Here is a 14,008-nt window from a genome sequence, read left to right as displayed (position 1 = left end):
TCAGGGGAGTAAGTGCCCGTCCTGATAAAGGTGCAGGGAGAGAAGAGGACCAGCTGAGATGCTAAGCACCAAAGATGGCCCAGAGAATGGCCCATCAGTACAGAGCTTCTGAAGCTGCAACAACTCCTCCCAGATTCCTAATAAGAAACACCTTCTGCCCCAGGTACTAGAGGCCCCTAGTCTCAAATTCCTCCATAAGGAGACACCACCTCAAGCTGGTGGATGACTTGCCCCACCCTCCAGTCAGAGTCATGGTGTGACAGCCCCTCCTCAGAGGCCCTGCCAGGTACAACAGAGAGACTTCCCAAGCCAGAATGAAGGAGAAAACTGTGGCCTCCAGGCCGCAAATCTACAGCCTTATAGGAACCCAAGAGGCTGAAGCAGTCAGACTGGCTTCTGGTGAGGAATGTCGGACCCCCACTCCTATTCCTGCTGAGGTCAAAGATTATAGAGACCTAAACCTAAACAAGAGGTGCCAAAACACATTCCCAGAGCCAGCTGGCCCTTCAAACAGCTGTGTGCAAGGGGTTTATAACTGCAGCCTAACCTACCTACTCTACTGAGAAACACAGAAATCTGCAGCAGAAGCAGATGGTGCAACAACAAATCTACACCATGTGGCCCTTGCTTTGGAAACAGGGCTTCACCAGTGAAAAAAAATTGTTAATGTGAAGCTATAAAAATGGTTATTAATGTTACACTGTGGGAAATCATTTTGAAAAAACTATTGCCTGAGATAAAGTAAAAGGTAATGTCCCTAATGAGCTTATTACTTGAGATATTAAAAAATAAATAAAAGAAGAAGAAAAGAGACTGCTTGTAACATGAATTATGTTCTATGGAATGTGTTTTTTTTTTGTTTTTTTTAAAAGATAATACAACAAAGAGGTGATCTCAAAAAAACAAACAAAAAGATTGGCCTGTTTACAAAAAGGGATAAAAGCATTTTGCAGGGTTAAAAGATGCCATTGATTCACATCAAATCAGTACAAGATAAAACTGGGGCCCCTTTGAGTGACAGCCTTGGGCAAAGACAAAATCAAGATTTCTCCCATTTCGTCCTTAGCTAAATTTATAAATGAGTCACATGGAATCCAGGAAAGCTTTTCAGGTGGCTGCAGAAACAATGGCTTAGGAAAAAGAGGTTCTCCCAAGGAAGCCTTTTAGGCTCAAGTTTTCCACAATCTATAGAAAGGGTCATGAGTGCTCACACTTGGAAGAGATGGAAGAAATCAAATATTAAATATTCAATTATACTGGAAATTTTATTGATTACATTGTATATATACACTGAGTATGATGACCTATCTGTTCCACTATTGAATATTCTTTGTGAGCATGTGCACATGTATCCTATAGTAAGTGGTGAGGCAGTTCATATTTTTGGTTCCTAGGTCTCTGAAACAGGAAGAGCCATAGGCAGACCTGATGAGATGTAACTCAGAGACCCAGGTCTTTGAACTCAAAGCAGAGACTGCATGGGGCTATTGCATTGTTTTGCTGAGTCAGAAGAAGGAAAGAGAATATTAGTGGTTGACTCTGGTGCATATAATTTGCTCATCGTGGTGAAGATATAGAGGTATAGGATATAATCTATTTGAAAATATTCTCTAATTGAGAAGAAAAACTTGATTTTGAAGGTTTCTGTGGTAGGGATTTTTAAGCAGTCAGTAATTCCAGAAAGACATATTATTTGGGTCAGTGGGTAATTTTCTCATTCATTTTGATGCTAGTTAATATTCAGTTCCACTTTACTTGTTTTTGAATACTCCTGCTTTACTAATTAAAGGTTTCTTCGTTGTATTTCAAGATTTCCACCCTGGATTACCTAGTTATAAGAACTCAGTCATCAAGAACGAGGCTTCTAAGGAGTATTAGCCTTGAGCAATAGAACAGTAGGAATTCCTAGTTTCTGAAAAAACTGATGGCATAGTGTTACACAAATGCTGTGAGCTTATTGAGACCATGCTTTGTTCTGACATCAGAATCTTGACACATAAGTGAATTTTAGAATAGCTGTAATTTATTGCAAACTGTGCTTGTTTTGGTGTCGTCCTGAAATGTGTTTTGTTTTTGACTCCCCCCAACAAAACTTGGGAACTGGACAGCTCCACTCACTTTAAACTATTTGAAAATGCCAACAGGATATTTGCTAATAGCAAGTAAATGATTAGAGAAGGAATAAATCAACATATAAAACATATAAAGCATATAAACATGATAAATTTCTGGTTAAGAAGTGACTCATGAGAAAGTTAAACTGTAAAGGATGAATAAGATCCAAATGGGAATGGAAGAGTCTCTTCAATTAACAATACCATGTGTCAAAACATGTGACGGGCATGAGAATAGAAGGAGAAAAATTCTGTGGACACCAATTATCTGGGGTTAAAGAGTCTAAAGTATGCTGAGCACCAGATAAAAATTAAAAACATTTACCATTATAAGATAACATTACTTTTACAAATTTTAAGACTTTAATGGGGCAACAAAGAGTCTCAACTGTATCTATCAGGTCAATTGTAGTAAAGCCATGTATAGAGAAAATAAGCTCAAGTTCCTTTCAATCTCATTAGTATGAAAATTATTTAATTAGGTAGCTACTTTTCTGAATTACCCAAGCAAATATTTACATACTAATTTATAGAGCCATGGGATCACACGGGAGACAATGTGACTGGATCTCCTAAAGTGGTCCAGTGTGGAAACTCTAATTCTAAACAAGAAATGAAGATTATTGATGTATGAAGCAGGGGAGGGAGATGAGACAAAAATGGCAGATGTCTGAGAATATTAAATACAAGTAATACAAATAATGACTGACGCTTATGATGTACTAGAGACTTTTTTAATTGTTTCCACCTGGCAGGGGATGCTATGTTTTATTCACATTGTACGGATGAGAAAACTGGGGCACAGAGAGATTAATTAATTTGCTCACGATCTCAAGTTAGGGACTATGAAGCCAGGACCTGAATCCATTTCTGTCAGATCATAATATCCTTGCTTTTAACCCCTATGAAACACTGTTTTCCTATGGTCTTAATCCTTCCTCACCTGACTTCAAGAAGCAAGGCCAATATATTTCTGAATTACTATCTGATAGCTTTAATTTTGAAAAGGAAACTAGGTAATCTTTTTTTTAATATTTTTAATTTTTTTTCAACTTATTTATTTATGATAGTCACAGAGAGAGAGAGAGGCAGAGACACAGGCAGAGGGAGAAGCAGGCTCCATGCACTGGAGCCCGATGTGGGATTTGATCCCAGGTCTCCAGGATCTCGCCCTGGGCCAATGGTAGGCGCCAAACCGCTGCGCCACCCAGGGATCCCGAAACTAGGTAATCTTACTTATAATTTTAGTTGTCTGGGCTTCTAGAACTTTGTTAAGGAATAATATATAACCAATTAATGATTATCCTATACTGGTAGCTTCATACACCTATATGGACAGAATGCTATATAGCTTTACTTAATCTCAATAAATATTAAAATTATATTTGATTTGCCATTTGTATACATGATGAAAGCTTTTTTAAAAAAAAATTTTTAAAATAAGTTTTCAAGTGGTCACATGAAAGAATTGAACTGGAACTAGAAACCAGAACTTCTATAACTTCTATATTATGGACTATTGTTTTTTGTCCTATACAGTATGTTTCCACCATACCATATCCATCTAATACTTCTTACACCTCATCCACCAAGTTTCTAAGGTGAGTGCTTTGAGGTATAACCAATGCTAGTGACCTCTTACAGGTATCCTAGAATAACATTTAGAGAACCTGTTCCTTATCTGTTTTTAGAAGATTTATGACCATTCCTTGAGATGATTGTTGGGTGGGAATTGATGTATGAAAGCCAAAATATGTATATTGCAGTGTATACCTTATAATATGTATATTACAAGGCACTGATGTAGAGGTTAGCAAGTTATTTCCTTTTCCCCACTCCTTTAACACTGTTAAGCAATATGCAATTAGTAATATAAAATGTGAGAAAGATGGTATAATTTCTAAGTGATGTTTTGTTGTGGTTTTGCTTTCAATTTCCTGAATTCTTATATATTCAAACTTTCAGGTATGTCATTTTCAAGCTCCAGAAAACTTGTTTGGTTTTTTACCACATTTCATATTATCCTCAAGTTACCAAGTCTTTTTTAAATGTGGTAAATTAAATAGTCACTTACATGGAGATCACAGGTTTTTCTCATACATACTGCAGTCAGGGCCTGGAAATCATTTCATACCGATCAGTTCTGCTAAGGTAATATGTTAATCTTTGTAGAATGATTTCAAATACATTTGCTTTGTTATAGCTTTTTAAAACATTATTTAGCTTCACATAACCATTGCATTAAGACATTTAAAAGAAAGGAACGGAAACTTTCTTTTACTATTTACTCTATTTTTTCATTTCCTTTGTTATTAATCATCTGATCCCCTAGAGTCCCTATAATAGTATGTGAATTACATGGATACTGTTTGTCTTGCTGCATGTCAAGCCTTACATGAAGACCATCTTTGGATCTCAGCAAATAAATGGATTTGTTGCTTTCTCACTCCCAGTCTTATAGGCAAGTCACCAGAATATCACTTTTTATATTTTAGTAAACTAGTCTCTCTGCATTTATTGCAGGAGAAAGAGACTAGCCACACTGAATATCTATTCTTTTCTCTTCAGACTGACAGGGAGTATTCACATAACTGTGCTCACAAATGAGTAACCTATGGCTGTATTACTTACTTAATCATCAGTTCAAGCCAGTGAGCAGATGACAAATCTATCATATTACCAAATTTCATTCCCCATATAAACAATGATGATTAGTCTAGATATTCACAATTATTCAACTTCATAGATAACATTGGAAAAAGTTACAGAACTGATCAGTATGAAATCATTTCAAGGCCCTGACCTCAATAGGCATGAGAAAAACCTGTGATCTTCATTTAATTTACTTACTCAATTTACTGCATTCATAAAAGGTTTGGGGACTTGGGGATAATGTGAAATGTGATTTAAAAACAAAACAAAACAGAACAAAACAAAAAACAAGCTTCTGGAGCTTGAGAATGAGGTAGCCAGAATTTTGAGTATGTAAGAATTCAGAAAACCAAAAAACAAAAGAATTGTTCTTGTTTATTTTAATCTATTTTTCATTTGAGTTTTTAAAAACTATCAGCACTGAGATCACTGGAGATGCCTGTGAGTGATTTAGTTGTATTTTGAATAAGACACAAAGCCTTTCTAACATTTCTGACTCAATTATCAGCCCACAGCTTGACCAAAAGTTACCTCTTCTATTCACCAGCTTGTGTCATTGATTCAATAATGCATCCTTTATAAAGCTAGAATTTTAAAGACCAGGAAATATGACAATTCTTTAAATACAATGATTTTTTCTAAATTCTAAGATTCAATATTTACATGACTTAAAGTAAAAAAAAATAAATATCTATCTCTATATAAAATATAGATATAGATACAGGTAATACTGAGTAACTCTGATAGCTCTGCATTGCAGAGCCTATGAGAAGATAGCACACATTCTGTATAATAGTTACACATCATCTATTTTTTACTAGAAACAGTCATGTTTTAGGAATATGTACTTAAGCCAAAATGTTAGCAAGAGTGGTATCCAAATGCCCGTGAAAGATATATAAAATGGAGTAGTATTAACAGTACAGCTTTATGTGTTAGAACTTGGGCTCCAGGGCAGCCCGGGTGGCTCAGTGGTTTAGCGCTGCCTTTGGCCTAGGGTGTGATCCTGGAGACCCGGGATCGAGTCTCATGTCGGGCTCCCTGCATGGAGCCTGCTTCTCTCTCTGCTTATGTCTCTACCTCTCTCTCTCTCTCTCTCTCTCTCTCTCTCTCTCTCTCGTGTGTGTGCTCATGAATAAATAAATAAAATCTTAAAAAAAAAAAAAAAAAGAACTTGGGCTCTAAGACCAGATAGCCCCAGTCTGAATTCCAGGTCTGCCACATACTAATTGTTTGCCCTTGGTTACAGGCACAAAACCATTTGGTGCCTCAGTTTTTCATCTGTAAAATGAGGATAATACTACTACTTACTCCATAGGGTCTGCGTCAGGATTGAGTTAGTGTTGAATGAGCTAGTATGTGAAAGTGTTCAGAAGAATGCCTGGAGTGTAGGACATGCTACCTAGACATTAGATATTATCATTAAGTAAACAGACTTAAAACCTCAAATTAGTCAATTCAATATATAAGAGCCAGTCTATATGAAGAACAATTTAGTCAGCAAATCCTCTGCTGTTATAGAGTGATTTTGCTTTTCTTTTCTTACAAAATTTGATAAGAACTGTGAAAATAATGTGTCGGTAAAACTAGAAATGTAAATTTTTGGGTGAGGATGGCATCTGGCCAGTGGTATTATTTAGCTTTTCCCAATTCCCTTCTGAGATGGATAACAAATGAAGAACCCTAATGCCATGAAAATTAACTTTGATAGACACCCTATTGCCAAAACCTGCCAAAAATTTCCCACATTCTAAAACCAATGGAGCTGAAAGACGAATTGCAGTCATGATTTATAATGACACACACTTTGCTACTTTAGAGAGAACCAGCTCGCTGGCCAGAAGGACAATAAAAGAAGCCTCATTCTTTTCCCCAGGCTACAATCTGATGCAGAAGCCTTGGCTGTACATGTGACAGAGAATCCAGGAACCATGTCTCTATTGTACCCATGTTTATTTTGAAAATCCAAACAAAGCAAAATAGTTATTTGTTTTTATTGCTTTCTACTCCCTACACAAACACACACATCTTTCCTTTTCCAAAACTTAGCAACAAAAATTCCTTTAAAATAACAAAGGAGAATGGTAAACCTTTATAATAAATGAGGAATATGATAGATTTGACTATGAGAACAGCAGCAGAATCAGAGAGAAGTTACCTCGGCACTTGATTGGATATAGATATTGAGGGAAAGGGACAGGTCAAAAAGGATTCCTGGTTTTCTGACAAGAGTTATTGATTACATAGTGTATCAATTTACTGAATTGAGAAAGCTGGAGGAGGGGAGAAGTTTTGGGGAAAAGATCATGTGTTATATTATTGGGCATCCTGTATTTGTGGTGTCTAGGAAATAATGAGGTTAAGTTTTGACTAGAGATATAAAGGTCTGGGGTCAAGACAAGAACAAGAGGCTGGAGGATATGAGTTAGGGATAGTTAGCAAATGAATGATAATCAATGCTAAATGAATTTATGAAGTTGGAAGAAAGTGTACTGTGAGAAGAAAAAAGGCTGAGAACCAAGTCTTGTGAAACAGCAGTTAATGGTGAGTGGACAAGGGAGAATCAGCAAACGGGACTGAGAAAGATAAAGCACATAGGAGAAAAAAATTTCAGAAGGGTTGTGAACTACAGAAGAAACGATATGAGTTTCATAAAAGAGCAAATGTTTAAGAGTAAAGCCCATCCAAGAATATTTTGCCTAGTGTCTTGATGAATTCAGACATGTAGTAAAATAGCTTAGCAGGATCACATTCGTTAAATCAAAATAAAGTAGTTTCATGTTCTCTGCCTATCAGATCAGTAGTATGAATTTTGAAAACCTATTATATACATTTGATTTTTAAATTATGGAAAAATTAAAAAAATAAATTATGGAAAAATTACTTAAATAGGAGATACTTTTATATGATAACCAAATTGATCAAGTCATTTTAAAAGATCAGGAACATAATAGCTAGCACTTCCTGGGCACCTGCTATGTGCTGTATTCATTTCTCATGTTTAAAGAGCTATAAATTTTATAATAATTTATAATTGAGTGAACTGAAGCTCAGATAGTTTTGAGAAACTTGATACAAGGTCATGCAGCTAGTTCATGGTAGTTGAGGGTCAAATGTAGATCTGGGATTCTTTGTCCAAGAATTCAAACTATTTCTATTATCCTGAAGTATCAGTAAGTTTTAATATGGACAAAAACAGAAAAAAAAACTCTCATAAAAGCAGAAGGAAAAGAATATCTTTCATCATTAAATGTAATTTGAGAAATATGAGATACTTCTTTCAATCCCAAGCAGTCTAATTTTTTAATTCCCTAAGAATATTTTCCAATATTCAGCAGCTACATATCCTTTTAAGCAGTGGTCTGTGGATTTGTAGCTTATCTTTATTAAAGAAGGATGCCATGGAAGGCATTAAACAAATGTTAGAGTGTGAGTTCATGAGCGCAAACTCACATGCTGGCCAGTGATAGCAAGACATGAGTGCGCATGCTCAGCTCCCTTTCTGCACAGTGTATCTCAGTATATTTAATGTGAGAGTTGAGTGTATAAACTCTATTTTCTTATGAGTTTATCTGATATAAGGACCAATGCTACATGTATAGAGAGGGAAAACATGTTTTCTGCCATGTTAATTCAGGCAGTAGAATTCTCTAATGGTTTATTGGGACTTAAAAAAGATCAACTGAACATAAAGTGAGTCAGAAATATTTACTTAATTAAAGACAAATGAAAACAAATTACCTTCTATTCTAAAATGCAGTTCAGAGATAGATGGAAACAACTGCAAGAAAATGTTTTAGATCATAAAATATGAATACACAAAACATTGAAAACAAAATTTCAAAGGGAAATATTCAGTTTCTGTGAGCATGTAGCTGGGATTAGAGCTGTGGTAATACATGAGGAAGACAGGATCCATGGCAGCCATAAACAGTGAAACAGAATAATGAATTCTGGACACCAGTTCGCCGTTTCTCTCCTGTGCTCAGCTTAAAACCCCATGACTGCCACATGGCTCACTTGACACCCAGAAACATGATTCTCCTGTAAGTTAATTCTTGCCTGCAGGCAAGAACTTTGCTGGTTGAAACTGGAACATAACAGGCACAGAGGGACTTTCATCATCAGGCGTGGCAACTTGAGCGATTGGATCAAGATCTCAGAGCACTCATTCACTGAGTGTTAATTTTAAGCTTGGGAATGTCCTCAGTGTGTTAATATTTTCTCCAATTGCTTCCATACTATCTCAGATGTAGAGGTAATCAGTTCCAGTAAGTGGAGTTAATATATTTCTTCAAAAACTTACTTGGAGTTACTGTCACTCTACATGGAGCTCATGCTTTGGGATGAGAACAAAGATAACTAGCCTGGATTGATTTCGTTACTTTATTCATTTCTTTGCTTTGCCCAGGTAGTGATCAAGAGAGAAGATTTGAGAAATACGGAGATGGATTTTTTAAAGTAATAGAAAGCATTTAGAAAAGCACGCTAACAGATGGGAGACCAGTGGGAGGACTGGAAGAAAAAAGGTGGCTTGGAGGAAGAATGCTGGTCATGTTAAATAATTAGTACATATTTAATTAGACAGGCCATAGGTTCTAATTATTTGATTATAAATGCTTGGAAATATTCTTTATATGATGTTATTAGAAATGGAATCTAATGAATTATTGGATTTAGGAAGACAGCTCTAGTAAACTTATTAGCTAGGGCTTTATGATTGTTGGGTATAGAAATTACTCCAAAAAGCTTAAGAATAATGGAAATGTAATGACTTTAGGGGTAAGCTTTCCCATTGAGCCCTGTGTCTGATGCTAAAATACTACAGGACACTGAGTTTCACTCTGTTGAAAAGGAGGCTGGTTCTCCTGGATAAAGTAAACATCCTTATTATTTTTTTAATAAATATTTTACTTATTTATTCATGAGAGACACACAGAGAGAGAGAGGCAGAGACAGAGGCAGAGAGAGAAGCAGCCTTCATTCAGGGAGCCCGATGTGGGACTCAATCTGGGTCTCCAGGATCACACTCTGGGCTGAAGGCAGAGCTAAACTGCTGAGCCACCCGGGCTGCCCAACACCCTTATTCTTGAAGGTGAAAAGCAACCAATCCCACTGAACCACATGGCCTGGAGGTAGGGAAATTGGAAGTGATAATGAACCACGAGGAAGTAGATGCTAGACACACAGATGACCAGCCTAGGAAGAAGTGTTATGATACAGGAGAAATGATGGGAAGGTTGTTGAATGATTTCATCCTTGTGGCCAAAGAATCAAGGTGAGTCACAAACACTGTTTGAATTGAACCAACCAGAACAGAGGGCCTGGCTCACATCAAACTGCATAGTTTCCTCAGATACAGAGTGCCCCTCCATTATGAGAAAAGTGCAGTGGTTTAGAAGAGTCTTCCTAGGTCCTAAAACAAGCTCCCAAACTTACTAATTCTAGGATTTTGAGCACGAGCCTTACCATCACCATCCTCACTTTTTCACTTTGTAAAATGTGTGTAACAATTCATTACCTCTCTCATAGTGCTGTGGTGAGCAGTAGCTGATATTCTGAAGCCCTTAGGATGGCACACAGAATAATGTACGAGTTTGCCATTCTTGTTTATATTGATGCAATTATAATGAGGAAAACCACAGGCTAATAATATGCACATGTGTAAGGAGGGACACAACAAATGAAGTTTAGAAGTTCATACTTAGATGGGAAGACAGAAGGGATGTGAGTTGAATACAAAGTGTGGGACCACAGAGGAAATCACTAATAGCTATTTGGTTGTAGTATTAGCTGGTTCTTTCTCCCTGTTATGTGTTTGCGACCATGGCTCCCAATCATCCCTGCTTTGTGTAATTTCTTCCCCTTGGATGTGGGATGAACTTATTAACTTCTAATGAATAGAATATGGCAGGATTTGTGTAACAGATATCACTTCTATGGCTTCTGTCTCAGGAATGCTTTCTAGATCTCTGTTTTTCTCTGTCTCTGCCTCTGTCTCTCTGCCTCTGTCTCTCTGTCTCTCTCTCTCTCTCTCTCGGGTCACTTAACCTGGGGATATCTAGCTGCCATGTTGTGATGTAGCCCTGTGGTGAGGGATGGAGACCTCTCAATAACCACATGAGCAAAACTGGAAGCAAATTCCTCCACCTCCAAATGAGCCTTCACATGGGCCCATTGCTCTGGCTGACAGCTTAACTGTCACTTCATGAGAAATCTTGAGCCAGAGGTTGTCAGCTAAGCTACATCCTGATTGCTGACCCACAGACACTGTGCAGTAATAAATATTTATTTACTTAAAACAATAAATAATGTATTAAGCTTCTAAATTTGGGAGTAATTTGTTATACAGCAGTGGATAACTAATTAATCGTTTCTAGACTAAAAATAATACAACATAATTATCTAGTAGCTTTTGTGACTCTGCATAAGTTACCAGTAAATGTGACAACTTTTTGCCTGAATGGATCCCTGTGGCCCTTACTACTATCAAGGAGAGATGAATCTACCCCAAGTAAAGAGAATGAAGGAAGATGTCAATTAGTTTACATAATTTTCAAAATAAATACACTCTGACTCTATTCTGACATAACCTTTTTTAGACCATAATATGTATTTATATATCATGCCATAGAGAGGACAGAGAATGCATGAAAATTATTTTGGATACTTGATTTCCATAAATTTAACTTGGGGATTAAAACATATAAGTTAAGTCATGAAGTTAAGCCACAGTGCAGTGAATTAAGTGCCCAAATGACATACTTTGACTGGTCACACCAGCTAATTTGAAAGACCAAAAACTTAATTTTTCTTTCTTTTTTTTTATAACTGAAAAATATTTTCATGCCCCCTTTCTTGCTCAGCTAAGGGAAAATTATTTTTAGACCAACCTGGCAAATTCAGTCAAAACCAGTAGCTTTTATTCTACCCCGGGCAATAAGATATCAGATTCTCTTAGAAAATATGCAATCAAATTCAAGTATCATTCTCTCGTCATTGCTCACAATTCAAAGTTTTCTTTCAGAGCTTCCTCCACAATTCTCCATGCTTGCTTTTTGTCTGAAAACAAGGAAAACTGGGAGGAAGAGGCATCTGCTTCTGAGGTTGAGGGAATATGAAGCTGTATGATATATTCATTGTCATTTTCTGCGACTTCTGGCATGTGGTGTCTTCGTATCACTCTGTATTGTCTCTGTTGCTGAAAGCAAGTACTGCAGGCTATCTTGTAGAACATTTGATAGTTCTCGAGCTGCACAGCCTCAGTAGCCCTCCTCCAGCACAGGGAATTCTCTATGAAAGCACCATATTCTTTCTGGCTCCTGGAAGTATCTTTTGGGTGAACAGGAAGCTGGTTCAATTGTCAGCTGCTGCCCACTGTCTTCTCTGAGCTTATTAGAAATCTTCGAGTCAGAGCCACCTCACCTAGGATTCCCATACATGAGTGGGAGTTTGACAGTTTCTACGGGGAAGGTATTCTCTCTCTCTCTCTCTCTCCCTCTCTCTGTCTGTCTCTCTCTTTTTCTTGGACTGCTTACTATAGGGGAAGTTGAATAGTGTGTTGGTTGGCAGTCGAGTGGAAATGCACATATAAAAGGATTAAAGTCAATAGGTAGTGAAGAGTTCAGAACCTTCAGGGATTTCCCTCGGTCCCTCCCTGCAGGGATTTCAGGATGAACAGAACCCACATTATGAATTAGTTTGGAAATGGACCAAAGCCCCATAAAGACAGCAAATCTTCAGTAGAGCCAAGGTGACAGCTTGACTGCCACTTCATGAAAGACCTTGAGCTAGATACCTATATAGGCCATGCCTGGTTATTTGAACACCAAAACAATGACAATAAATGTTTGTTTTATAAGTGCCAAGTTTTGGAGTAATTTGTTAAACACCAATGGATAACGAATACACCATACCACCCTGTGAGTGTTCTCTGTTACTACTTCTGATCCTTGGCATCACTGGAATCCATACTTGCAGGTAATGCATATAACAAATTCCGGATCATAAACTGGGACCGTGTTCTTTTATCAGAAACTTTCCCCAAACTACAATGGAGATGATCTTAGTGTGACGAGTCTCTATAGAGTGATATATTAAATATTCTTCTACCTGCACCACTGCATAAAGGAGGACGAAAAGACAAATAATTTGAGTTTAAGCCTCTATAGAGGCAGTTCTCCAAATCTCTCTCACCCCTACCCTACTAATGCCCACTCTATTGCCTAATAGCAAAGGCTGCAAAACAGCTCTTCCTTATTTGAAATGTGGTACAGACTGGGGAAGCCCCGATCTAGGAATAAGGCTTCTGTTAGAGTTATCTATTTGAAATAATGTCATTACCCTTAGATGTAAGCTGTATGCACAGTTGTCCATACAGTCCACTTAGTCATCATGAAGAGACAGACAACTGGTAAGCCAGGAGAGCAGAGATAGCAACCACCTAATGACAACTTACATTATGATGGAACAGAATTCTCTGAGGAAGAGGTCAGTGAAAGCTGGTCTTGTGGATGAGGTGGGATTTGTTCTGCCTTAAAGGACTGTAGGATTTGCATAAATAGACTGAAGTCTTGTGATCATTTCAGAAAGGAAAAAAAAAAACTTGTGCAAAGGACATTTAGATTAAAACTACTTTGGGGAGCATAATAGAAAGAACACACTAGGTAGGAACCATAATAGAAGCAGGGTTGCCTCTTGGGCAACTGAAAGAGATGTTTGGTGCTGGATTGCTCAGAGTCTGATCATTATCTGTAGACAAAGGGGAATTTTTAAGTAGAAGAATAAGACAATGAAATTAATGACTTTACAAATTGATTCAAAGGCTATGGATAACCAAAGAATAAATATTATTGAGGGTCTACTATTTATCAGTCATAAAACTGAAAGTTCAGTGGTATGCAGAGTAGATATTGCTGCTACCCTCTTAGAGCTTACTATCCATTGTGGAAGATCATAAGCATACAAATAAATTACACGATTTTAATGTGCAAAATGCCAAGAAGTTGCAATTCCACATGATACATAAGGCTATAACGGGAGAACTCTATGGAGTTAGGCTTTCCTAATTTTTTTTAATTAAACTTTTTGCTTTGAGATATATATTCACAGGCAGTTATAAGAAATAATACAGAAAGATCCATGTATCCTGTTCCCAGTTTTCTCTAATAGTAACATGCTGAGTAACTATAGTACAGTATCACAACCAGGATATGGACCTTGATACAGTGAAGATACAGAGC

Source organism: Nyctereutes procyonoides, unplaced genomic scaffold (genome assembly GCF_905146905.1).
Source record: "Nyctereutes procyonoides isolate TBG_1078 unplaced genomic scaffold, NYPRO_anot_genome, whole genome shotgun sequence".
In the NCBI taxonomy this organism is placed as follows: domain Eukaryota; kingdom Metazoa; phylum Chordata; class Mammalia; order Carnivora; family Canidae; genus Nyctereutes; species Nyctereutes procyonoides.
This window is presented reverse-complemented; position numbering follows the sequence as displayed.